Source organism: Cupressus sempervirens, chromosome 6 (genome assembly GCF_028749045.1).
Source record: "Cupressus sempervirens isolate cs-2001-9-10 chromosome 6, ASM2874904v1, whole genome shotgun sequence".
NCBI lineage: Eukaryota > Viridiplantae > Streptophyta > Pinopsida > Cupressales > Cupressaceae > Cupressus > Cupressus sempervirens.
This window is the reverse complement of record NC_143123.1, coordinates 162,792,833-162,819,709: the sequence shown is the minus strand read 5'-3', so window position 1 is coordinate 162,819,709 and position 26,877 is coordinate 162,792,833.

The following is a 26,877-nucleotide window of genomic DNA, read 5'->3' as shown; positions in this document are numbered from 1 at the left end:
ATGACCCTTTTTGAACCATTTGAACATTAAAATATGTCCCTAGGGGCCCTAGGATCCCTAGAGACATATGTTGTTATGGAATGTGGTAAAAATGGTCATAGCTATGAAAAATTACAATATGTCCCTAGGTGTCATAGGACCCATAGAAACATATGTTTTTTTGAAATATGTTGAAAGGGGTCATAGGTTAAGGCCTAGTTGTAAGGCTTTTTGGGTTAGGGCCAAATACAAACAACAATTACAAAAATCAGTCCTACAAGATCCAAAATGATCCACTTCCAAATGCAATTCCAGTTAGTTCAAATCTACAACTAGATAAGAACACTAACAAGAACATACACTTATACCATCAAGTCCACCAAGAAATCCTCTAGTTCTCAAGTCGCATCCCTAGCTCTTTAAAATTTGCATCCACACTTCATCCTCTTGATGATCACTATCTCATGCTATACTAAAGACCCCAAAAAACCCCTTGCACCCAACAAGCCACAAATTGACCAAGTGCATTACAAACTAAATTAAATCCCTTACATTAACTATAGATTGATCCACAAGTTTCCTACAACACAAATTAAATGTCCATACAAAAATTAAATGCCAAAAGTCATCTCACAAACAACTTGACACCAATAAGAACCAAGACCAAACCAAGTGTTATCAAAACCAAGCTAAGAACTAGTACATTTACAATAATCACTAAGCTCCAAGACCTTTTTGAGATCCTAGACAATGTCAAGCTCCAAGACCATGCCAAGCATCATAGTTTATGGCGAGCTCCTAGGCATAAACCATGCCCAGTAGTGATCGAGCACCACTCCTTTGGTGACCGAGTCCACAAATTCTAAACCAAATACCCCAATATGTAAGATTGTAAGAAATCCTAGGATTCTCCTACATTAGATAGACCAAGTTCAAAAAGATGTTCTAGTAGCTAGATGAACAACTTTTGGGATTTTTCACATAAATTTCAAATTGGTTCTTCACCTGCATATCATAAAATTACTCAACTTGTACACTCTTTCCCTTGTTCTTCACATCCATCCTTAGTGTGCTATAGGTCTTCTTTTCATACTGATCTCTAGCCTTCTTAGAATCTTCAAACTTAACTCGGTTGCCAATACTTAGGTTCCTCCTACCGAGCTCTTCATTCTATAAAGGAATCAAGAAAAACTTCCTATCACATTTCTCAATGGTAAATACATTCTTGACACAATCATGGACCACCCTACAATTATATTTCCAAGGTCTATCAAGCAACACATGACAACTATTCATGTCCCCAATATTGCACAACACTTGATCCTTATATTTGGAAATCAACAAGGCATTACTCCCTCATTTCCAAAGCATGCTCAGATTATAACTAGCCAATCCTATAAGGATAAGGATGTCTCAATCTCTTTAATCCAAGTTTTTGAACCATCTTTTTAGAAACAAGGTTATTGGTACTACCACCATCCACTATCACCTTTTATACTTTACCACCAATATTACAAAAAGTCCTAAACAAACTAGTCCTCTAACAAGAATCTAGTGTCCTCTAACCAACCAATACTCATCAAGCTAGTAAATTCTTTCCTTTCTCACATTGACTATCCTGGACTATAACCTCATTCACAACAATAGTTTTCCTACCAAGTGGACATTCAAAATACCTATTCCCTTATTTCCCACATTTGAAACAATTACCTCTAAACCCACCTCCACCTATTCTCCTTTTCTAAGAAATATGTTTTGGTTCACCTTTTGCACTTGGTTTAGCTTGTGCTGAGTTATCTTGTTTCTCCTTCCCTCTAGCATTACCTTGAATTTTCCTTTTCAACTTATCTTCTTCCTTTAGAGAATATTGATAAACATCCTCATCTAATAAAATATTCAACATACAAACCTCATCCTCAATGCTGAATCTTCAATCATTAATGTACCAAGCTACTTTTCCTTTGACAATTCTCTATGACCAAATTGAATAGTCAACTTGTAGAACTCCTTTGTATAATATTTCATAGACATATCTTTCTACTTTAGATTTTGGAACCTCTTAAACAACTCAAGTTCATAATTAATATGAATGAACTTAGCCTTCAATTTAGTCACCATCAATCTCCATCTAAAGATTTTCATTTCACCTTCCTCCTCAATATCTCTTTGCAATTTCTTCCACCAAAGAGTAGCATGTCCTTTCAACTTAGTTTGTGACAACATCACTTTGAGAGGATCCTCAATATCCTCAAGCTCAAAGTAGGCTTCCAATTCACCAATATAATCAATCAGGTCTTTAGAATTCAAAGTATATGAGAAATTAGAAACCTCCATCTTATGCTTCATCTTCAACTGAGATTCAGGTCTAGCAAACTGACTAGCTCTAGTTCTAATATGCCTCTCTAGATGATCAATTCTATCCTCACCACTAGATCTAATAACTTCAAAGTATTTAACAACTTCCTCATAGCTACCTTCAGTACCCACATGCCTAGGTATGTCATCTAAAGCACTTACAATTTTAGCAATCATATCACTTTTCATCAATGTAATCTCATATCTAAATTATGATCTAATATTCTCTGAGACCCTTTCTTCGACAACATCACTAAGATCATCAATTTTCCTAGGTTCCAATCTTCTTTGAGGAATCTTCCAAAATTTTAGCAAATCCTAAGCAACAAATCCAAAACTCTATAAGATCTATCAACTCTACTAGATCAACCTCCTCCAACCCAAGATCCTAATGCAAAATACCTCAACTTTAGTGATTTATCTATACACTTAGGAGCAACCAACCAATCCTCTCACTCTCAAGTCGCAACCCTAACTCTTTAAAATTTACATCCACACTTCATGTGCTTGATGATCACTATCTCATGCTATACTAAAGACTCTACAAAACCCTTTATTTATACCCAACTAAGCCACAAGTTAGCTCATTACATTACAAACTAAATTAAATCCCTTACATTAAATATAAGTTGAACCATAAGTCAACTACAACACAAATTAAATACCCATACAATAATTGAATGTCAAAAATTGGATCATAGAAAACTTGGCACCAACATAAACCAAGACCAACCAAGTGTCAACAAAACAAGGCTAAGAACCAATAAATTCACAAGCATTATCGAGCTCCAAGAACTTTTTGAGCTCCTAGACCATACTAAGCTCCAAGACCATGTCAATCATCACAGTGTATGTTGAGCTCCCAAGCATAAACCATGCCCAATAGTGACCAAGAACCACTCCTTTTGTGACTAAGTCCACAACTTCTAAACCAAATACCCTAACATATAGGATTGCAAGAAAGCCTAGGATGCTCTTGCATCAGATTAACCTATGACACCTTTTGACTCATATGAACAAATGAAAAATATTCCTAGGGGCCCTAGAACCTTGGGGATATATATTGTCATAATATTTGTTCATTAGGTGTTCTAGGACCCCTAGAGACATATTTTGTCACAAAATATGTTGAAAGGGGTCATAGATTATCCTATTACCCCCTTTGACCCATATGAACAATTATAATATGTCCCCATGATTCCTATGAGCACTACGGATATATGTTATCATGAAATGTATTGAAAGGAGTCATAAGTTAACCTATGACCCATTTCAACCCTTACAAACAAAAACAATAGGTCTAAGGGGTCCAAATTCCCCTAGGGACATTTCTTGCCATGAAATGTATTGAAAAATGTCATAGGTTGTCCTATACCCCTTTTGACCCATTTGAACAATTATAATATGTCCCTAGGTGTCCTAGGCCCCCTAACAACATGTTTTCATGAAATATTTTGAAAGGGGTAATAGGCTATCCTATGATTCCTTTCAAACCATATGAATAATTATAATATTTCCCTTGGGGTTCTAGGACCTTTAGGAACATATGTTGTCATTAAATTTATTGAAATGGATGATTGCTTAACCTATGACACTTTGTAACTCATATGAATAAATAAAAAATTTTCCTATGGGCACTAGGACCTTAGGGACATATATATTGTGATAACATTTGTCAAAAGGGCTCATAGGTTATCATATGACTCCTTTTGATCCATTTGAACAAATGAAATAGGTCCCTAGCAGTGCTAGGACCCTTGGAGACATATGTTGTCATGATTTGTCTCAAAGGGGGTCATAGGTTATCCTATGACCCCTTTCAACCCATTTGAACAAATAAAATAGCTCCCTAGGGGTCTTAGGACCCCTAGCGACATATATTATTACAAAATATGTTGAAAGAGGTCATACATTATTCTATGACCCTTTCAACCCATATAAGCAATTATAATGTCCTTAGAGACATGTAATACCATGAAATGTGTATAAAGGGGTTATAGGTAATCCTATGAAATCTTTCAACCCATATTAAAAAACTATATAATATGTTCGTAGGAATCTTAGGCACATATGTTGTCATGAAATGTGCTGAAATGGGTCATAGAATAATATATGACCCCCTTTTGACCCATTTGAAAAAATAAAATAGGTCCTTAGGAGATATGTTGTCATGATATGTGTTGAAAGAGGTCACAGGTTATCATGTGAATCCTTTCAAACCATATGAACAATTATATTATATTCTTAGGGTTTCTAAGGCTCCTAGGGAGAGATATTGTCATGAAATGTGTATAAATGGGTCATAGGTTATCCCATTTTGACCCATTTGAAGAAATATAATAGGTCACTAGGGGTTCTAGGACCCTTAGAGGCATATATTGTTATGAAATATGTGATAAGTAGTCATTGGTTATCATATGACCCCTTTTAACTCATATTACTAGAAATATTTGTTGTCATGAAATGTCTCGAAAGGAACCCCTTTCAACCCATAAAAAAAGAAGAAATATGACCCTTAGGGACATATGTTGTCATGTAATGTGTTGAAAGGTGTCATAAGTTATCCTATGATCCCTTTTGACCCATATGAACAATTGTAATATGTCGCTAGGGGTCCTAGGACCCCTAGTAACATATGTTGTCATGTAATATGTCAAAAGGGGTTATAACTTAACTTATGACCCCTATTGATCCATATGAACAAATGAAAAAGGCCCCTACAAGTCGTAGGACCCTAGGGACATATATTGTCATGAAATTTGTGGAAAGGGCTCATAAGTTATCATATGACCCCTTGCAACACACTTGAAAAATTAAAATAGGTCTCTTGGGATCCTAGTACCCCTAGGGCATATCTTGTCATGATATGTGTCGAAAGGACCTAAGACCCCTTTTGACCCATTTCAACAAATAAAGTAGGTTCCTAGGGGTTCTAGGATCCCTAGTGGCATGTTCTCACAAAATATGTTGAAAGTCATAATAGGTTATCCTATGACCCCCTTTGACATATATGAAGAATTATAATATGTCTCTTGGAGCCCTAGGACACTTGGGAATATTTTTTGTCATGAAATATATTGAAAGGGTTCAAAGCTAATTCTATGACCCTTTTCTACCCATATAAAAAATTATGAAATGTCCCTATGGGTCCTAGGACCCCTCAGGACACATCTTGTCATGAAATATGTTGAAAGGGCTCATAGGTTAACCTATTACCACTTTCAACTCATTCAAGTCAATGAAATAGTCCCTAAGGGTCCTAACACCCCTAGTGACATATGTTGCCATGAAATGTGTCAAAAGGAGCCATTTGTTATTGTATGAACCATTTTGACCCATTTGAACAATTATAATATGTCTCTAGGGGTCCTATGAACCCTAGGGACATGTGTTATCGTGAAAGTGTCAAAATGGGTCATAACTTATGGTATGTACCCTTTTGTCTCATATGAAAAATTATAATATGCCCATAGGGGTTCTAGGACTCCTATAAACATACTTTGTCATGAAATGTGTTGAAAAGGGTCATAGGTTAATCTCTGACCCCTCTTTACCCATACAAACAAATGAAATAGATATGTTATCATCAAATGTATCAAAAGGGGTTATAGGCTATGCTATGACCCCTTTTGACCCATTTTAATAAATGAAATAGGTCACTAGGGGTCCTAGGACTCCTAGGAATATATTTTATCATGAAATGTGTCCTTTTGACTCATATGAACAATTATAATATGTTCCTAAGGAGCCTAGGACCCCTAGGGAGATATGTTGTCATGAAATATGTTAAAAGTAGTCATAGGTTATCCTATGATACCTTTTGACCCATTTGAACAAATGAGATAGGTCCCTAGGGGTTTTAGGACCCTTAGAGATAAATTTTTCCATGAAATATGTTGAAAAGGGTCATAGATTATTTCATGACCCCTTTTGACCAATATGAGAAATTATAATATGTCCCTAGGGGTCCTATGACCTATAAGGATGACATAAGTTGTCATGAATATTAGAATATATATTCCACTAATATGACTGAGAGGGGGAGGGTGGGTGAATTGGTTATCCAACTAGTACCACAGTTAACAATCTTAACCCTATGAGTAATGTAAACTAAAACCACAACAAGATACTCATACACAATGACACTAGATACGTTAACTAGGGAAACTCTTGATCAAAAGGAAAACCTCAGTGGGGATGGTACCCACAAGATGATGTACTAATATAAATATTTTTTGTTAGATGATAGACCCTATTAGGAGTCTATTACAACATTCAATACATATGAGTCCCTGTTAGGAGACTTTGAATCCCTATTAGGATTTTTGCCAACCCTGGTATAAGTTTTCGAAGAAAGCCAGACCCATTGCTCAAATAGTTTCAAGGGCAAGATAATGAACACACTATCCAAATGATCTTTGTATTATTCCTTGTAGAATAATAGAACTGAAATGTACTTTTTTCCTTTATCTTTGTCCTATCAACCAAACTTCTGCTCCTTCAAATCTTGTACTTCAAATCTTGCAACAAGATCTCAAATCTCACATCCAATAATCCCTTAAATCACTTACACACATTCAGTAAGAACTCTGCTCCTTTTCACACCTCTAACTTCTTGCAATAGTAGATACACTCCAACATGCTTTACAATCAAGGAAAACATCTTTCCTTTATACCATATCTTCATAATAAATCATTGAGTTGGCCTTGAGGCTTTCCTAGTGAATGAAAAAATTAATTAATTAATTAATTACAATTATAATAGCACTATTAGCTCACAGTCCTTATAAAAATTTACATGTGTGATACTAAGGCTTCTGCACTCACTGACATCATTAGATGACTATCCTTTATCACTACCTGACTACACATCTCTTCATTACATCCCAGATGTAAGATAGCCAACAATCATCAGGAATTGCTTCCCAATACCCTATCTCTGAACTTCTCTCTATAAATTAGGTACAAATTTTGTACATCTTCAACTAAGAGTCTCTGTGCTTAACCATGTCATCAAGAAACTATGTCATACATGTCCATAATTGAGCATGAACAAACAATCAAAGCATTGTCCATACCATCAAGATCTCTATCTACTACTTAGCTAGTCTTTATAGAAGAAATTCTATGTTGGCATAAATGACAAACACAGTAATGGATGCAACATATGAATACTCTCCAATGCTTAGGATACTCCCCCAATGTAGTATTATTAGTATTCATGCTAATAATGAAATGGGTCAAAAGTTATCCAATGACCCTTTTTGTCCCATATGAACAATTATAATATCTTCCATGAGGTCCTTAGACCCCTAGGGACATATGTTGTCATGAAATTTCTTGAAAATAATCATACATTAGCTTATGACCCCTTTTGACCCATGCAAACAAATAAAATAGGTTCCTAGGGGTTCGAGCACCCCTAGGGACATATGTTTCCATGAAATGTGTTGAAAGGGGTCATTGGTTATTCTATGACCCTTTTTTACCCATTTGAAGAAATGAAATAGGTCCCTATGGGTCTTGGAACCGCTAGGGACATATGTTGTCATTAAATGTGTCAAAAGGGCTCTTAGGTTATCATATGACCCCTTTTGACCCATTTGAACAAATGAAATAGGTCCCTAGGGGTTCTAGGACTCCTAGGGACATATGTTGTCATTAAATGTATTGAAAGGGTTCATAAGCTATTTTATAACCCTTTTTGATCCATATGAACAATTATAATATATGATTAGGGGTCCTAAGACCACTAGGACTATATGTTGTCATAGGATCACTTATGACCCCTTTCAAACAATATGAACAAATTCTAATATGTCCCTAGTGGTCATAGGATCCATAGGGATATATTGTCATGCAATGTGTTGAAAGGAGTCAGAGGTTAATCTATGGCCCCTTTCAACCCATATGAAAAAATGAAATAGATCCCTAGGTGTCCTAGGATCCTTAGGGACATATATTATCATGAAACGTGTCAAAAGGGGTCATAGGTGATCCTATGACCCTTTTTGACCCATATGAACAAATCAAATAGGTCCCTAGGCTTCCTAGGACCTTGAAGGACATATGTTGTCATGAAATGAATTGAAAGGGGCTATAGGTTATCATATGACCTTTTTTGACCCATTTAAACAAATTAAACAGGTCCCTAGGGATCTGAAGACCACTAGGAATATATGTTTTCATAGAAATAGTTGAATGGTTTAGGGTGTGCCTTGTGACCTCCTTTCAACCCTTCAAAACATATGAGATATGTTCTTAGTGGTCCTAGGACTCCTAGAAACATATTTTGTCATTAAATGGGTGAAAATGGGTCATATGATATCTTATGACCCCTTTTGACCCACTAGATCATATTATCTATGTGGTTAGGTGTCATAGGGCCCCTAAGAACACTTATTGTCACCAAATGGATCAAAAGAGGACAAAGGGATTCTTGTGACCCCTTTTAACCCATGAGGTGACATTATTTATGTGGTTAGAGATTCTATGATTGCTAAGCACAGTTAATGACATTTAAAGGGTCAAAGGGAGTCATAGGATATTTTAGGACTCCTAATGACCTATTTGATCACAATATCTATGTGATTAGGGGTCTTAGAAACCTTAAGAAAATAAATGTGATTAGGGGTCTTAGGAACCCTAAGCAAACAAATGTAATTGAATGGTTCAAAAGAGATCATAGGGTACTCTATGACCCCTTTCAATCTTTTGGAACCATGATATGTATGGTTAAGGGTACTCAAAATAGCTCATTAGTATTATATTTAACATATTTATATATTGTAAATCAAGTATCTGATTTAAAATCAGGTACCCAAAATATTGGGTATCCAATTTGAAAATGGGTACCCAATTAGGTTTAGTATTTACTAAACCTAAATGGTCAATGCACAAGCTACCAAAAATGTGTTTTTTTCCCTCTTCCTGCAAGTTTCATACTTTGAGGGTGTAGTTGACGACTCTATTTCCACTCAAATTTGATGAAATGAAAAGGGTTTCTTAAGGATGGCCTCATCTTCCTATTGATGTAAGTGATGCCCAATTTTTTGTTTATTAAGTGATTATTACTTATTTTCTAATGAAGTTACCTATAAAGTCTTGATTGACATAGTAATTGAAAAACATCTATAATTTTCAAATGATTCAACCTTTTTTAAATCCAAAATATGTGTTGCATTCTATTGGAAAAGAAAATGAAAAAATTGTTAACTTTTGAATGAGTTAAGGTAGTCAAACATGGGAGTTTGTTTATGTTGTAGCATAAAATTCATATGTAATTATCTGTTTGGAATAAAATTACAATAAAATATGCATTGCATATGGGTATGAGTTTACTTGTTAAATCTAAAATCTTGTAAAAAAAAATTTATTTTTATTTTGATTAAGATGGTTAGACATACACCTAGTTCTTTTTTTCCTAAATGTTTTATGCTACTACATTGAAATCCAAAATATCAACTAATCCAATTTTTTTCTTTCTTTAGAAAAGGGCAATTAGTTTAGAAACTACATTCAATTTCCTACAAAGAACATTCTTAGAAATTCTTGATATAAAGTTTATAGCTAATTCAAAATTTCATGTCAAATTGAATAACTATGATCTACTAATTTTTCATTGCCACTTAAGGCCCTAGTTTGGTATAGCATTATACTACACATACCCCAACCCTATTAGGAGTTGTGGAAGGTAGAAGGTCCCACTATCCAAATAGCTTCAGGAGAAAGACTACCAAACTCACTATCCAATTGATCTTAGTACTATCCTTCTCAAAATAATACCAATAAATAACTATCCACAACAACTTATTTGTCAAATATAGTGTCTTTATCAACTCACCATGCCTTAACTACACCAAACACTTCTCTCATCAAAAAAAATCCATTATAATGTTTACTAGATCTCATACTAAGGTTTTCATACTTGCATTACATAAATCTTGTTCTCAATCACAACCACTTCAATCACACTTTACCACAAAGTCAAGTCCTAAAAATAATTATTGCATCACCCTTGAGGCTTTGCCAATTTAATATTATGATATAGTAACATCTTAAGATATTGCATTACAATATTAAAACTTTTTATTATTGCAATAAAATTGTTGAATCTTAGTCTTTTAAACTTTTCACACAATGCTCATCGAGATGTGCTTGTTTGACCACTATATCTTCATCATGTCTTATACCCATTTACAATTGCACATACCTAGATCCTATCTTTGTTAGGAGATATAATCTTAACATCACTAACTTCTTCTTAGAAACTCTATCTAAATGTTATCTTCAATAAATCTTGAATATCTTTCAACTATCTTCATTTTTCTACATATGCACTTAACCACATCATCATGACACTTTGTACAACATGTCCTCAAATTTGCACAACCTCATCTACAATCTTCTAGCTACATGACCTCAATCTCTATCTATTACTTTGTTAATCTTTATAGAATAACATGTATGTTGACATCAATGACAAAAACATTCATGAATACAACATATGATCACTATACCAACTCTTGAACAATGCTAGGATACTCCCCCACAAGAATATCATCAAGATTCATGCAAACAGGTGCAACATTTTTTTCTTTCACTAACTTTTATTTCATGTTGATCTCACATCTTTGGGGTGTGAGACCCTTCTAATGACTTGAATTATCAAAATATGAAATTATAAATTTACAACACAAAATCAATTATTTTTAAAATCAAAGGAAAATATGTGTACACCACTTCATGGAAATCATTTTTTGATTATAACTTACAAAAAATATTTTGGTATATAGCTATTTAATTAAAAAATAGATATATTAATTGCAAAAATGGAAAAAATTACCACAATATTTTAAAACAATTTCTAGCTTCAATAAAGTTGTCAACCTAAAGTATAAATATTCAATGATATTTTCCACAATTTTACCCTATCCAAGGATTAAATAAATCCATGAAGTCAATAAAATATAAAATATTAATAACATTAGATATGTATGAATAAATTAAATCATTATGAAGGAGTTGAATAAATTGTAGGTATTGGGAAAAATAAGAATTCAATTAAATTATTGTTAAGGAACTAATTTTTTCAAAGATTGAGTAGAAAAGAAGTAATCCCATTATATGAAATTATAGGTATGATTAATATGAAAGGCTTATTAAAATGATATAATTTTTATTGTAGTTGAAATAGCTCACATGTTGGTGAATTAATCAGCCCCGTGGAAAGAGGAAAAACAAGAGAAAACATAAATGTGAATAAGGAGAGCGGTGAAAAGAAAAATTAGATCACCATAACCCAAATCAAGGATAGACAACTGCAAAAGACCTAGACAACACCAACTGCAACCCAACCTAGTAGAGATAAATTTCTAATACGAATGGCGTGGAAAAATTTGTAGAGAAAAATATATTTCCTGAGTTTGGTGTTTATCCTAGGATGTATTTGAGGTGAGAATAGAGTACAAATTGATTCATTTCCATTACTTCTAATCATCTCCTACAATCACTTGTTTCCCACAACATCAATTATTTGTAGGGTAAAAATTTTTGTGAAAGATAGTCATTTGTGGTAGTGTCCCAAGGAACCATCTTAAATAATATTGTGAGTGTCAAATATTTTATTTTATATATTCTTTATTTATTTATTAAATATATGAATGCCAGTAAATGTTAAAATGATTATTGATAGTGGTATGATATTATTTTGTCTTCTTGTGAAACATTTCTGATCCAAAGTTAGTAATTAGTAAAGATGCATATATTTCTTCCACGTCTAAAATGATACCGGTCAAAAACTTATTGAATTACAGTATTATTCATTAAATATCCATTGAATATTTTTTTTGCATTGAGGATCTCAATGACTTTCTGAATCACACAACAATTGAATTATAAATTAGAAAGAATGGAAAACATAGGGATTTTTAAAATTACTTGATATTCCAAATAGTCAAGAAACAAAATAACCAAAAAAAAGAGAATAAACCAATAGATGACATTATTTTAAAGGAGTGTGTAGAATCTTTTTACCATCTCATTTTCTAAAAACCTCTAGCTCCTCATGCAGTGTTAGCCTTGCATCATCTTCCTTAGCTTGTGGAGGGAAATTGACCTATGACAAATCAAAGATCGAACTTCCACCTAGGTTGAAGAGAACTCATCCTACCCAAGCTTTCTTTGATAGTCAAATTCAAACCCTAACTAGACAACCACATTGAACTTGCATTTAGTTGAGATTTTAGCACTATGAAAATTAGACAACAATGAAAAATAAAAAAATAGAGAAAGTCAAAAGAGATCAAAGGAAAGTCATTGGACCAAAAATAATCTATAGTAGAACAAGCTAGCAATAAAATTCTCAGTTAAGGGGAAAAAATATGATGACCTCTGCATTAAGAGAAAAATATGTGAATTTAGTAGCGTTCATCTAGAATTCAATAGATAACTTAGACAACACCATGTTTTCTAGAGGTTACAATATTTAGTACCTCTCCTCCAATCCATAATCCCTCAAATTGTCATGGAAGATGATAAAGGAAGAATGGATGGTATTTCAATCTTGTTGATCATGCAAATATGATGTTACAAAATCAAGATTAGGGGGGAAAATAAACCTTAAACCCTATGGGAAGGTTTCCCCTTAGCATGGAGGAAGTAGCAATACCAAGCTTAACTCAAATTCTTTCTCCATTCTCCAAAGAAAACACCAAACCCCCCAAGAAGTTGACAAAAATGCATCCTTCGGCTTCATATCTTGAAAAATCTCTGAGTAACAAACCTGGGATCAAGGTAGATGATTGCCTTATTTTAATTTTGATAGGTCATTAGATGGAATACATCCAATATCAATGCTAGAAATATGGAGTTTTTTCTTGATGTATTGGCCCAAGTATGTGTATAGAGATTATATTCTAATGGATTAGAAAGCTCTTAGGAATCACATAGAATTAGGAATTTCCAAATATATTTTCTTTACATAGCTTGTGATAGTTTAGATTTAAGAACTAATTTTAGTAAAGGGGAAACCCTATTTTTCAATGGCTATCCCTTCAAATTTTTGGGTTGGGAACCCTTTTTGATCCAAGGAATATGGGGGATTTCAAAGTAGATTGTGCAATAATTTTACCAAAACTCTCAATAAAGCTAACTATTAAGGAAACACTTAAACATATATGTAATACTTTAGGATCATTTTCAATATTTGTAGAAACTCATCTAGTAATCTAGTCCAAAATAAAATTTCTAATATGAATGTTAATGTATTAAAACCTAAACTACTAGATATTAACATCTATGGTAAAACCATTTCTATTGAATCTATATTTGTTGAGGGTTCCTTCAGGAAAGACCCAATTCTTTGGAAAATATCTTCTCCAGCTCCAAACTAATCAATAAATGCTACCCATGTTTAAATGTCTAGGTTATTCTTAATGAGGATGGATGAGGCTTCTATTTTCACATGATTGAAGAATAGGAAGAAGGGAAGATTAGGGATCCCCTCCATCTTTAATTAGTAATTATTAGGAAAGAGAAGCTCTAGTAAAGTAAGAATCCTCCCATTTTAATGTTGATATAGCTTTAGTACAAATCTCCCTAGAAAAGGATCAAATTGATCATGAATTTAATTATGAACAAGGTACACCCAATATTAACATAGGTGATTAGAATGACATTGACATTCCTCTATGGAAGGAAACCATGAGACCTCAAGATGAGTTGAAAGAGAGGTTAGTATGTTAGTAGAATCCCTAAATAATATGGTGGTTGATGCTCTCATAAATCATTTTTTAGATGAAATATGTTAGAAGATAAAAATCAATTCTTATCAATTTGATTCTTTAAAGTGATGAGGAGCATGTGGAAGATTCCCCCTAAGCCCAAATGATGGGATGTTTTTCTTAGATCAAGATATAATGTCATATGGGGAGCAGGATTCCATAGGGCTTACCTTCCACCATCGAAGCTAAGAAAATCAAATTGTTCCAAAGACTTCAAAAGATATGGCCATAAATATCTTTAGAGCTTATAACCAGAGATGTAGCATCCCACAGGCAATCAAAATTATCAAATTTATTTTATGCTAGGAAGGGTAGGATCCTTCCCACAACATCATGAATATCTTCACCTAAATTTTTAGGGGGATTAATGCCCCTAACAGAGAGCATCTTCTAAAATATTTTATCTCATTGACTAGAGCTGATAACATCATTTTCCAAGAAATCAAACTAGCTAAGGAAGAAATGGATAAATTTAGAATCAATAGGTTGGCAAGAAATGAAGGACTCTCTAACATAGGACACCTCATGGGGCCTTACTATTTTTTGAGATCCTAGGAATGTTTAAATATCTTCCCTAGAGTTTCATAGGAGTTTGATGTGTGGTTGAGTTAAGGACATTAGATCTAATATCTATTTTAGACTCTCTAACATTTATGGTCCAACATGAAACTAGAACAAAGTAAGGGTGTAGAAGGAAACAAAAGGTGTGGTTAGTCTAGGGGGGTCATAGATTTATATTTTAGGAGGATGTTATAATTCTATCCTTAGACCTTTAGAGAAATGAGGTGATAGTATCTATCTCTCCTTAGAATCCAAAGAGTTTGCAAATTAGGTCCATAGGGTTGGTCTATTGGAAATTGAAAGCTCCTAAGAATTATTCACCTAGAATAATAGGAGGAAGGGTTTTAATAATATTTTTGAAAAGATTGATATGTTCTTCATTCATGGGGATTTATCTACCTTCTATATTTCATTTGTATCTTAAGTTAAACCAATTTCTTGATTAGACCACTTCTCTATTGAGATTCAAATTATTGAGAATAAAACACCAAGTTATTGTCCTTTTAAGTTCAAACAAATGTGGCTTAAGGATGAGAACTACCTAAACTTGGTTATCAAATGGTGGACTGGAACCAAAGTATCTGGCTCCAAACATTTCTAGGTGGTTAGTAAGTTGAAGATTATTAAATGAAAAATGAAATAATGGAAATCAAATTTCTGTAGCAATATCTTCGAGGATGAAATGACCCTGGAGGATAAATTAGAATCTATTAATAAAGAAATTTTGGAATGTGGGGTGGTCTTCCCCCGTTCCTTGCAGAGAAGAAGCGCATGCATCAATATGATGTCCTAGCTAAGGATGCACTCTTCTAGAGGCAGAAGTCTAGGGAAAACTTGTTAGAGGAAGGGGACAAGAACATAAAGTTCTTTTAGAACAATACCAAACTAAGGAGAATGATTGTTACATACAACATCCATTAGAAATGTTGAAGGTCAAAGTAGGGACTCTCTAGTAGATATTAGCTCAATAATTATCTCATATTTTGAACACATATATAAAAATGGAGAAAGTTCCAACCTTATGACCCAGAAGGATATTTTAGCCTCTATTCAAAAAAATATTTCTAAGGAGGAAAACAAGAAGCTAATGCAAAATTTCACTAAGAAAGAAATTTAGATATCTCTAAATCTTATGAACCCAGACAAATCACTTAAGAATGATTGCTTCCCATCAACCTTCTAAATGTTAAGATTTTTTTAGGTGATGACATAAAAAGTTCTCTAGAAGGACTTAGGAACTCAGGTAAACTTATGAGAGAAGTAAATAATACATTTTTTCTCTCATCCCTAATAAAGTAAAACCAGAGTCTTTTGATGACTTTTGACCAATAACACTCTGTAATACTCTTTACAAATTTCTTACCAAGAATTTGGATAACCAACTTTAGTTTCTCTTACCTAACTTTCTTTTTTGGGCAAATGTGGTAGGCCACAAATATATTAACAATACAAATTTGATTCAAGAGCTCAATGGGGAAATAATCATAAAAGAAAACCCATATCATCGCTTAGATACATAGTGCATAAAGTAAATTTAAAAAGAAGTGTTCATATGAGACATGCCACTAAAAAAGGGTCGAGCTACACTTGTTTACCCATTGTTCCAGTAGCATAAACATGACTCTATATCAAGATCATCATAATGATAGATTGCAGCTGAAGGGAATCCATCTGAAAACATAATTTACTTGTATCATTATGGAAAAGTTCATCAACATAGCCTCATGGATCAAATTTTGCTCCCAACCAATCTTCATATGTCAGCATCAATGGTGGAAATAGGACCCTTAGCTACACATAACACTATTACCACTACAATGGAAGAAGATTTGTGCTTAGCTAAGTTTGACATTTGACTTGGATAATAAATAGTACATCATGGCATGCATGCTCCATTTTATCTTCCCAAACTAAAGTGCAAATAAATCATTGATATTATGATAATAAAGGCATCAGTGAGGTACAATAGATTGTGCTATCAATAAATTTATAGTCTACCATGAATAGAGTGCTTTATATGAGTCTTATAGCCTCAGGAGAAATTTAGAGTTGAACTTGCTTGGAGATAATAATATGGAAAAGGGATGGGTAATACTCAACTAAAGGAGAGGAGAGAGAAGTTTTAATGATGACATCATCATACCCCAAATTAGCCAAGTAATTTGAAAGTTTTTTACCTTCTCTATATGTATGCGATATGTAGCATTCTTCAAATGAAGCCAATAGTGACCAAATTTGATTGAAGATATAAGATAACTTTCTATTTGGGAGCTTCTTTGAAATGAATGCATTTATGATGATAGAAGAATCACCTTCAATATGAACATGTTCAAGACCAAGTCTTTTGCCAATAACCAAACTTGTAATAGAGCTAGTGCCTCGGGAATGTTATTTGCATCAGGGAGAGAAGGGGAAGATTTTAAAGCTATCACATCTCCCAAATGATTTCTAATGCATATGCCAATCCCTAATCTCCTTGGATTTCCTCTAGACACCTCTCCAAAGTTTATTTTAATTAGAGACTTAAGATGAGGAAACCATTTGATGGTGTTGAAGTTAATGAAAGATCAACCCCACAGATCCCAAGAATTATCAACATGCAAACACCTATCACAAAAAGACAGAAGCAAAAGCTATGGAGGCTGGAATTGCTAGATCCATAGATGAGACATTAATGAGCAAAAAAGAGATTGCTAATATCAACAATGAATTAATATCAATTCTCAATGAATGTTTACAATGAGAGATCATCCTTATAAAGGAGATCAAAACCCTAAAAAGGTATAACCTAGGTTGCATAATAATAGTTAATAAAAAAATTAATTATTAGATGCCTAAAGTTTAGCTTAAGTAGACCACAGTTAATTAGGAAATATCTAATGACTCTAACACCCCCCTCAAAATAAACTTAGGGAGTAGCTAAAAGCCTAGAAACTACTACTGAAAGTAGATTTTGGTCCTGACAAACAAAGCTTGATGAGGTACCCAAGCACAACCAAATCTTTGAAAAGAGGAGAAATAGAGAAAACCACATGCAAAAAACCCTACTCCAAAAAGAGATGGAAAACATGCTGAAAAAACTAGTGAAGGATTGAAGAAGCCTCCAAACTAGAGAATGTCCCAAAAGATAGGAACAAAAGATGATCATGAAGAACACCACTAAAGCATGTAGAAGCTAAAAATCCATCAAAAGTAACTACTAATATGAAAACTTTGACTAAAATAGAACCTGACTAGGTAGAGAAGACTGTAATTTGTATCAAATTAAGAGGCAAACAAAGGTAAAAAATCGAACTCGAAGATACAGATGGCATGAAACACCAAAGCTTGAAGAGTTGATCAATCAAACGAAGGAAGCATGAGAAACAATAGAAGAACCCCCCTAATGTAAATAAGGGTGAGTTGATAGGGAACTAGAAAAGTGAGCCAAAAGAACTGCATGTCAAGGAACCATAATCAAGATGCACAAAAGAGTACATATGTGTGTACAAAGGTGATCAATCTCAGACATGACATGAGGCTAATGTCACAAAAGGGACACTCATTGGACAAAGGAAAATGGAAAACAAAGGCAAAACATCAACTCCCCATGACACTTTATCAGAGTAGTGCATGTACAATAAGGATCAAGAAATGGTGAATCCCAAGAATATAGTAATCTGAATGAGTGTCCTCTGATGTCACTACTCAAATCATAAGGCAAAGTAAGGCAAAAAAATGAAATGAAAATACAGATGTAGTATGACTCTTTGTCTCAGTGTGTTTGCAAGAATGCATATAAATGATGTCTAAATAGACTACAAGAGACATAATACTAATACAATAGATAGTACAAATCATGATGAATCATTTGAAGTAAAGAAATTGATCTTTGGACCTAAAATAACCAAGATATCTACCAGAATGTAGAAATGTAGAAGACTAAATAGAATGTTCTTGAAGTAGAATTTGTAAAAACAACTAGGATCACTCAAAAGATCTTGGAAAGACCTTTCCAAGGATATAAAGATTTTCCAAATTAGAGATTGAATGCTCAAGATATGTCCCCTATAGTGCAAAACTAAACTCTTGACTTTGATAGTAGAAAAGGCTATAAAAAACGTCAAATTGAAAACTAACTATACCACTATGATGGGCTCAGAACCAAGTTTCAAGTGATGTCTCGTTTACAAAAAATGGAGTTTATATGATCGAGATATGAGCAAAAATGTGAAGGTAGGTCCAAACAGAGGCTAAGGAGGTGACAACATATGTTGATGTAGTGCTGATATTAGCAAGTGACAAGCCCAAATTGATAGTCAAATTGCCATTGATGTAAAAAAAAGCCATAAAATTGACCCCTATTGGAAAAAGTATCTGACCACTCGAAATAAGAGAAAGATTGCAAAAAATTATGTCGCCGATAAAAGAGCCAGTGTTGGAAAAAAAATTTGGTGGCCAAAAATAGCATGCATTTAAAATATAACAACAAATCTACTCAAAGGTCCATAAACCATTATGTGGGAAATAAAAAAATTCTCCTTGTTGGAAAAAGAAATCACCCTAAAAAAACCACTCGTGCACGTAAACATTAAGCAAGCCCAAAAATGGCATCAAATCTTCCACCAGAAAATAATTTATCTCCAAGAGAACATGTGAATCATGGAGCACAATTCCAAATTAGTGCCAAACAGTCATGCCACACTTTTGAAAAGAATGGAGCCATTCAAAGTCAAAAAAAACTTTTCAAAATGACAAAAAACCTCCATTGTTAGTTTGTGCCATAGCCCGCAATGAAGGAAGAGGGATGTGCAAATTTCTCAATCAAATCCATAGTGGTTCTTATGACTGGTGAATTGCCTAGGGCCAACTAGAAAACATGGCTGATATTGGCCCATATCCTTGCACAAGAAAAAGAAAAAAGAAAAAAGAGAGTGTGTGTCTACCATGAAAGAAGGTGAGATCTGTACAGACTTGGGCAGATAGATTGAGTGCAGTGGGTCATCCCAAAGTGTGGATAGAGGCCCAAAAAAATGTGAAACCAATCTCTATCCATGACCAAGAAACATGTGGGAAGACCACCAAACAAACTTGGCAGATGCCCAGTAAATATCACGTGATTTGGAGAGTGTTCAAGAATTATTTTGGAACAACAACAATTATGAATCTCAAGATCCATTTTTTGGAGTGTGCCCTCATAAAACTACCAATCCATGAGCTCCAAAAAATGCAGCTCCAAATCACATAATGCAAGGTGGCATGAAGCCTCTACCATACACAGAGGTGGCACCAATACCCTTCAATGTGTAGCATAGGAATTAATGCAACCAATCATATTTGGAACCCTACCTTCTACTTCAACTACCACATGGACTTCTATCTCCCATCAGTGCTCGATGAAATGAGTCCAATGCATTCATTTAATGTATATTCAAAGTTGCACAAGATGTGGTGATGGTTTTCTTGGGGCCAAGAAAACTTGACATCTTCAACCACATAAGCATGCGCCAAATCATTGTTGGAGGGCTTACGAAGGGTATAGAACAAGCATGTAGCCTTCAAAGAACCATTGCATGGCCCAAGGGCATAAAAATTTCTATCAAAGGAATGTTTAATTAAGAAAAGTAACTTTCATTGACTAAGTGTGAGTACAAATTTTATGGTGCCTCTAAATAGGGTATTTTCTTCAAAGACCAAACAAGAAGGCTTTGAAAAAAATGAAGGTCCAAATGAATGACATAAGTGCTTGTGGAGGAGCCAATAAGGAGAAGTACAACCCCCAAAAAAAAAATCACCACCCAAAGACAACTTGTGACTATCACATGAAAAGATGGACAAAAAACTTGCAGACCACACACCCAAAAAATTACACCCATCAAGGAATGAAAACCACTAATGGTGGAGAGAAAGCCTCCCATGTTGGATATAAAGGATGAACGTGCCTTCCAAGGCTTTTCTTGGAAGATGTAGATAAACACAACCTCCCAAAAAAAATGTGGCAAGAGCTGGAGTACAAGGTCTACGATGAAATAATCAATGCCAACAAAACTAATTCATGCCCAAAAATTATTACTTTCCACTAAGCACTAATATGTGCGTGTGATCAATGCGCACAAGCTGGGAAAAGAAGCCAAAAGATGATATGAATGGGGTTATACTGCATATGAGTGCAACATGAAGAAATAAGTGCTTCCTCTCAAAACAATAGCGCAAGATCCAAAAAATAATTCTCTTACTAAAAAACAAACTTTTAATCAAAAAATATATTTTGATAAAACAAAACTTCTGCCTTGATTTGCATGCCCATGTCAAAACAACCTGGGTGCAAAAAAAAATTGCCTTAGATTTTAACAATGCCCAAACTAGACATATTTTATATGGAAATGGGGTTTTCAAGCATTTTGAGCTCAATGGTGATGTCCATTTTTTCTCAAAGTACCTCAAAAATTAGTGACCCCTTAGATCCAATATTAAAAAAATGTTGAAAGCTGAAACTTTCTAAAAAAGATAAAACATAGATCTGAAAAATAAGCCAAACCTCTCAAGAACAAAATAGGGGCATAAAGATCTAGAGCTCTAACACCATGTTGAAGTTGATGAAAGATCAACTCCATAGCTCCCAATAATAACCTACATGAAAAAACCTATTACAAAAAGAGAGAAGAAAAAGCTATGAAGGTTGGAATTGCTAGATCCATAGATGAGACATTGATGAAAAAAAAAAGAGATTGCTAATATCAACAATGAATTAATCTCAATTCTCAATGAATATTTACAAATAAGAGATCATCCTTATAAAGGATATCAAAACCCTAAAAAGGTTTAACCTAGGTTCCATAGTAATAATTAATAAAAGAATTAATTATTAGATGCCTAAAGTTTAGCTTAAGCAGACTAGAGTTAATTAGGAAATATCTAATGACTCTAATAGATGGATGATCTTAGAACAACCTTAAAGTGATGAATGATAGGAAAGGGGAAAGATGGGAACTTGAGGCCCTTCCACACCTAAATGATTTTTGAATCCCAAGTCATATAAGCATGCTTACCTTTAAATCTTTCAGTAGTAGCATTGACCATTTTAGAAAGAGATTTGTCAAGCAAGGTCAGGATAGAATTGGTAAGAATTATTGTATGAAGATTCATTTATTTCTCTCCCACCAAATTGACCACAAGATAGTTGCTAGTGAACAAATCCAAATAGAGGAGAATAATGATCTTGAAAGGAGAGTTGTTCATGATTGGAATAGATCCCAAAGGGATAGAGGCAAGAGAATAGGAACATTTAGTTTTTGCAATACAAAGGTCCAACATTCCCTAGCAAATGAGAATTGAAGAAATAAGTGATCCAAAAATTCCATCACCATATTATAGAGAATGCATTGGAATGGTTGTACAATATTTATATGACACAATCTATCACTAGTTAATATCCTTTTTCTCAATGCCAACCATGCAAAGCAACCAGCTTTGGGGAGGATGACTTTGTTCCAATAGAGGGAATAAGCTCTATGCTTGGTTTTGATATTAGCCATGTGTTGAAGAGTCTTTAACCCTTTTGACTGTATAGTTTCCATTTGATGAGGGAACCCAAAATAGTAAATCTCCATTGTTGGATATTTTTAAGGAGGATTTTTTGGGGCTGGGGGATAGTCATATCCACAGTATCCTTCCCTATAACTTTACCAATATAGTAATCAACAACAAAGATATAGTTGGCTAATGAATTACTCTATTAGTATTTCATTGAGGCTGAGTGGTGGGAGCCCATTCCAGGAATCCCAAAAGTCCACTCTATTTCCATTGTGAACCTCTCATGAGATAAACTTGTTGATGATATCCCTCAAACAAATCATGAAGTCCCAAATCACTAAACCTTTAGGTGGATCTAGAGTTTTGATGATATGTGTGGGATCATGAGAGTCTAGGTATTTCTCCTATAGGATTTTACACCATTTATTGTGGGCCCTAGGAAGCATATACTAGATTAATTTTCCACCAAAAGATTTATTTCAAAAGGACAAGTCATGAAGCCCTATGCCACCTTCACCATATGGGAGAGCCATCTCTTGGAGGGAGGTGAATGGATTTTTTACCTGTCATGTTACTAGACTAGAAAAATGATCTAGAATTGTTTTTTCTAATTAATGAATGATAGACCTAGGAGCTTGGAGAATGGAAAGGAAATAGTTTGGGATAGCTGTGAGGACAAATTTAATGAGTGGAATTCTTCCTAACAATGACAACCATCAAACTTTTCAAGATGAGATTCTTCTCTTGATCCTTTCTACTATTGGATTCCAATATGAAAGTTTGTTAGAACCCTTGAAGAATGGGATACCAAGATATGACGATGGAAGAACATCAAGAGTAAAGCCAAGAATAGATATTATGCTAGTTGCTAATTTCTTGAGAGTATTAAGGATAAACACCTTTGATTTTTTAGCATTAATGCATGACCTTGATATGGATGTGTATAGGTTCAAGACTACTTTCATCTATTTAATCTCCTACAAATTAGACCTTTTGAATAGTAATGAGTCATCAACAAAAAGGGAGTGAGTGACTGAATAGATGTACCAATAATTTGAATACCTTGCCATAGGTTTTGCTCTTTTTTGGTGTTGATAATTCTACTAAATTTTCCTTAACCATTATGATAAATAGAAAAGGGGAGAGATGATCTCCCTATCTAACTCCTTGTGAAGAATGAAAAACCTAGCTAGGGAACAATTGATGATGATAGAGAAGGAAAACCTAGAAATACATGCTCTAATCCATTTACACCATTTGAGAGAAAAAGTGAACCTTTGTAGCATTTTGAAGAGAAAATCCTAGTTTAATTTGTCATATGATTTCACCATTTCTAGTTTGATTATATTAGTTGTATTTTTTTGTGCATTAATGGAGTGGAGGGTTTCGTGGGTAACCAATGCCACCTCCATAGTCTCTTTATGGGGAATAAATCCACCTTGATCAAGAGATATGATCTTCTCAATCAAAACTTACACTCTAAAGTATATATCCTTTGTGATGATCTTGTAGATAGTATTGCAGAGCAATATTGGATAGATATATGCAAATGAAGAGGAATCTTTGGACTTTGGGATAAGGGAAATGTTGGTGGTATTAAAATGATTAAGCATGGCACCACTTTTTTGGACTCTTCTACCACTACTAGCAAATCAAAGAAAATAAAATCCCAACTTTTTTGGTAAAAGAGAGGGATGGAACTATCTGGTTGGGGGCCTTATTAGTTGACATGGAGAAAATTGCCTTATGGAGATCTAAAATGATGAAAAGGAACAATAGATGTTGATTATCTTGATTTGAAATAAGAGAAGGGATGGTATCAAGAAGTTCTAATTCTTGCACAAGTGCAGGGGAATGGGGAGATGGGAGATCAAAAAGGTTTTTAAAGAATTTGACCCCTTCCTTTTCAATACCCAAAGGATCGACAATTTCCTCATTTGACACTAAATTTTGAATTGTAAAAATGGAGTTAGATGCCCTTTTTTGTTTAGTAGAAAAATGGAATTTTTTGTGTTCTTATCCCCTTCAGAAAGCCATAATTTTCTTGATTTTTGGTGCCAATATTCCTCCTCCCTTGTGCATAATTCTTCCCATTCATCATGTAGTTCCTTTTGTCTTTGAAAAGAGGCTTGATCTTGTTGGATGCAATTGATTAATTATGTATTCTGTTTGATGTTACACAAATGCCATATCATTATTAGTTAGTATATGCTAAGCTCACTCGGGAAGTGAAGACAATTCTCTATGTCTATTGAGCATTCTTGTAGTTGCCTAGTTTAGAAGGCAGTGTCTACCAAGTTCACTCAAGTGTTGAAGGGAAGACTGTAGAAGATGAGTGTTAACTAAGCTCACTTTAAGGAAAGTTGGATGGAACCAGTGCTAATTAAGCTTACTCAGTTGTCAAAGGATCTTTGCAAGCTTGCAGTATTAACTGAGCTTTTGTTGGTTAACATAGGAAATCGTTTTTGAGCTAGTGTCTACCAAGCTAGGTCAGCTAATGAAGGATTTTCTTATTTTGGCATATTAAGCTTAAGTGATTTATCTATTAGTTCTAGCTGACTAAGGTGATGAATATTAATTATATTAATTTGTATTTGAGCTAACTTGACAATATGAAAGATATAAGTACAAGGTCAAGTTGAGAATTTGAACGTGTGCAAGTATGAAGATGTTATGAATGTATTGAAGAAGAAGAGAGGAAGTGAATTTGAATGATAAGTAGAATATCCTTATGGAGCAAAAAAGTTATATTCAATTAGGAAGGATCAAGTATAAGCAAAATAGAGATCGGTAATCAGTAATTTAGTTGCATTCAAATCAGTTCATCTCATTGTTACTCTCTAACCATTGTAGCAGTGATCTAAATCTCCTAATAGAGTTGGCTTAACAACTATTTGTAAATCCTCTAACAAGGTGGTAGTTATATTGAATTGCCTCTAGACCTCTAACAAGGCCACTCCTAATAGGGTGATTAAATCCTTTAATAGGATCACACCTAATAGTGTGTTTCGTAACCTTTAATAGGGTTGGTTCCTAATAGAGCTCACTTCAAAAGAGTGAAAATAGTAACTAGTTGCAATTGGTGGTTTTTCCCAAATTAGGTTTCCACATTAAATCCTAGCATCAAATGTGTTCATGTTATTTTATTTTATGTGTTTGAAACTAAGTTAAAGTAATGGTAATCACATATAGCATCTAAATTTTTTATGTTAAGAATTTACCAAGTATAATTAGTATTTATCGAGTTACAACATTTTATATGTTTACTGAATATTATCAGTAATTAGTTTTTAGATTTTATTATTTTACTAACACCTAAGGGATTTGGGATTTATTTTAGTAGTAACTGATTCACCCCTCCCCTCTCAGCTACTCCTCTTATATTTCCAACAATTGGTATCAAAGCTTTTGGTTCTTCCAAAGAAGGTTTCAAGGACCTAAGCTAAAGATCAAGATGTCTTACAGAAGAGAGATTCCCAAGTTGAATAGAGATAATTTTCTAGCATGGAAAGGATGTATAAGGTTACATCTAACTACCATCAGTGATTTAGGGTGGAAATATCTTAATACTAAATAAAAGACTCCCACTGGAACATTATCTATTGAAGATATTGTTGAAAAGAAGAATCATAACATCATGATGATTGATATTGCATCTACTCTTAGTTATGTTGAATTTGATGAAGTCAAAGACTGCAAGATAGCTCATGAGATGTGGATCAAAATAAAAGACATATATGGAGGAGATGAAAATCTAAGAAGAGCTAAGATTGAAAGTCTTAGAGGTTGTTTTGATTAGATGAAAATGAGAGAAGATGAGAAGATTGCTAAATATGTGGAAAGAATCAAAGCAAGTGTAAGTGCAATCAAAGCATCTAGAGGAGACATTGAAGAGAAAATAGTTGTAAGAAAGGTACTTAGAACTCTTCTTCCTATTTATGCAATTAAAGTGTCTACTATTCAAGAGATGAGATGTGATTCAAATAATAAAATATCTTTGGATGCTCTAGTTGAAATATTGACAACTTTTGAGTTAGATAACTTTGATAACTATGTTCCTAGTTCAAAAGTTGTTGAGTTTGCTTTAAAGCTAAACTCTCACTCAAATAAAATGGTAAGAAATCAAAGTTTATTCAATCAGGAAGTGAAGAAGAAGAATCAGAAGGAAGTCCAGATAGTGATCTTCAAGTTGTTGAAGCCCTACTTGCAAGAAAGTATTCCAAAGGTGGAGGAAAGTATAAAGGTAAAATTCCTTTGATCTACTTTTCTTGTGAAGAAATTGGTAACATTGTTGCAAGGTGTCCAAACAAGGGAATCAAAGATGAAAAGAAAAACAATAAGAAAAAATGCAAGAAGGATTCCAAGAACTACAAGAATTATAAGGACAAAGGTAAGAAATTTTGTTTTATAGCTAAAGATTTTGATAACAGTGAAGATGAAATAGTATATATGATGAATCTGATGATGAAGGAGATAAGAGAGCACTTATCTCTCATGTTAGGAAAAATGATATATGGATTGTTGATAGTGGATGTTCACATCATATGACTAGAGACAAAACAAAATTTGAGCACATGAAATATTATAATGGAGGTAGTGTGAGATTTGGAAACAATGAACCTTGTAACATAAAAGGAAAATGATGTCTTTCATTGACTAAATAACTTGTATGTGACAATGCTTATTG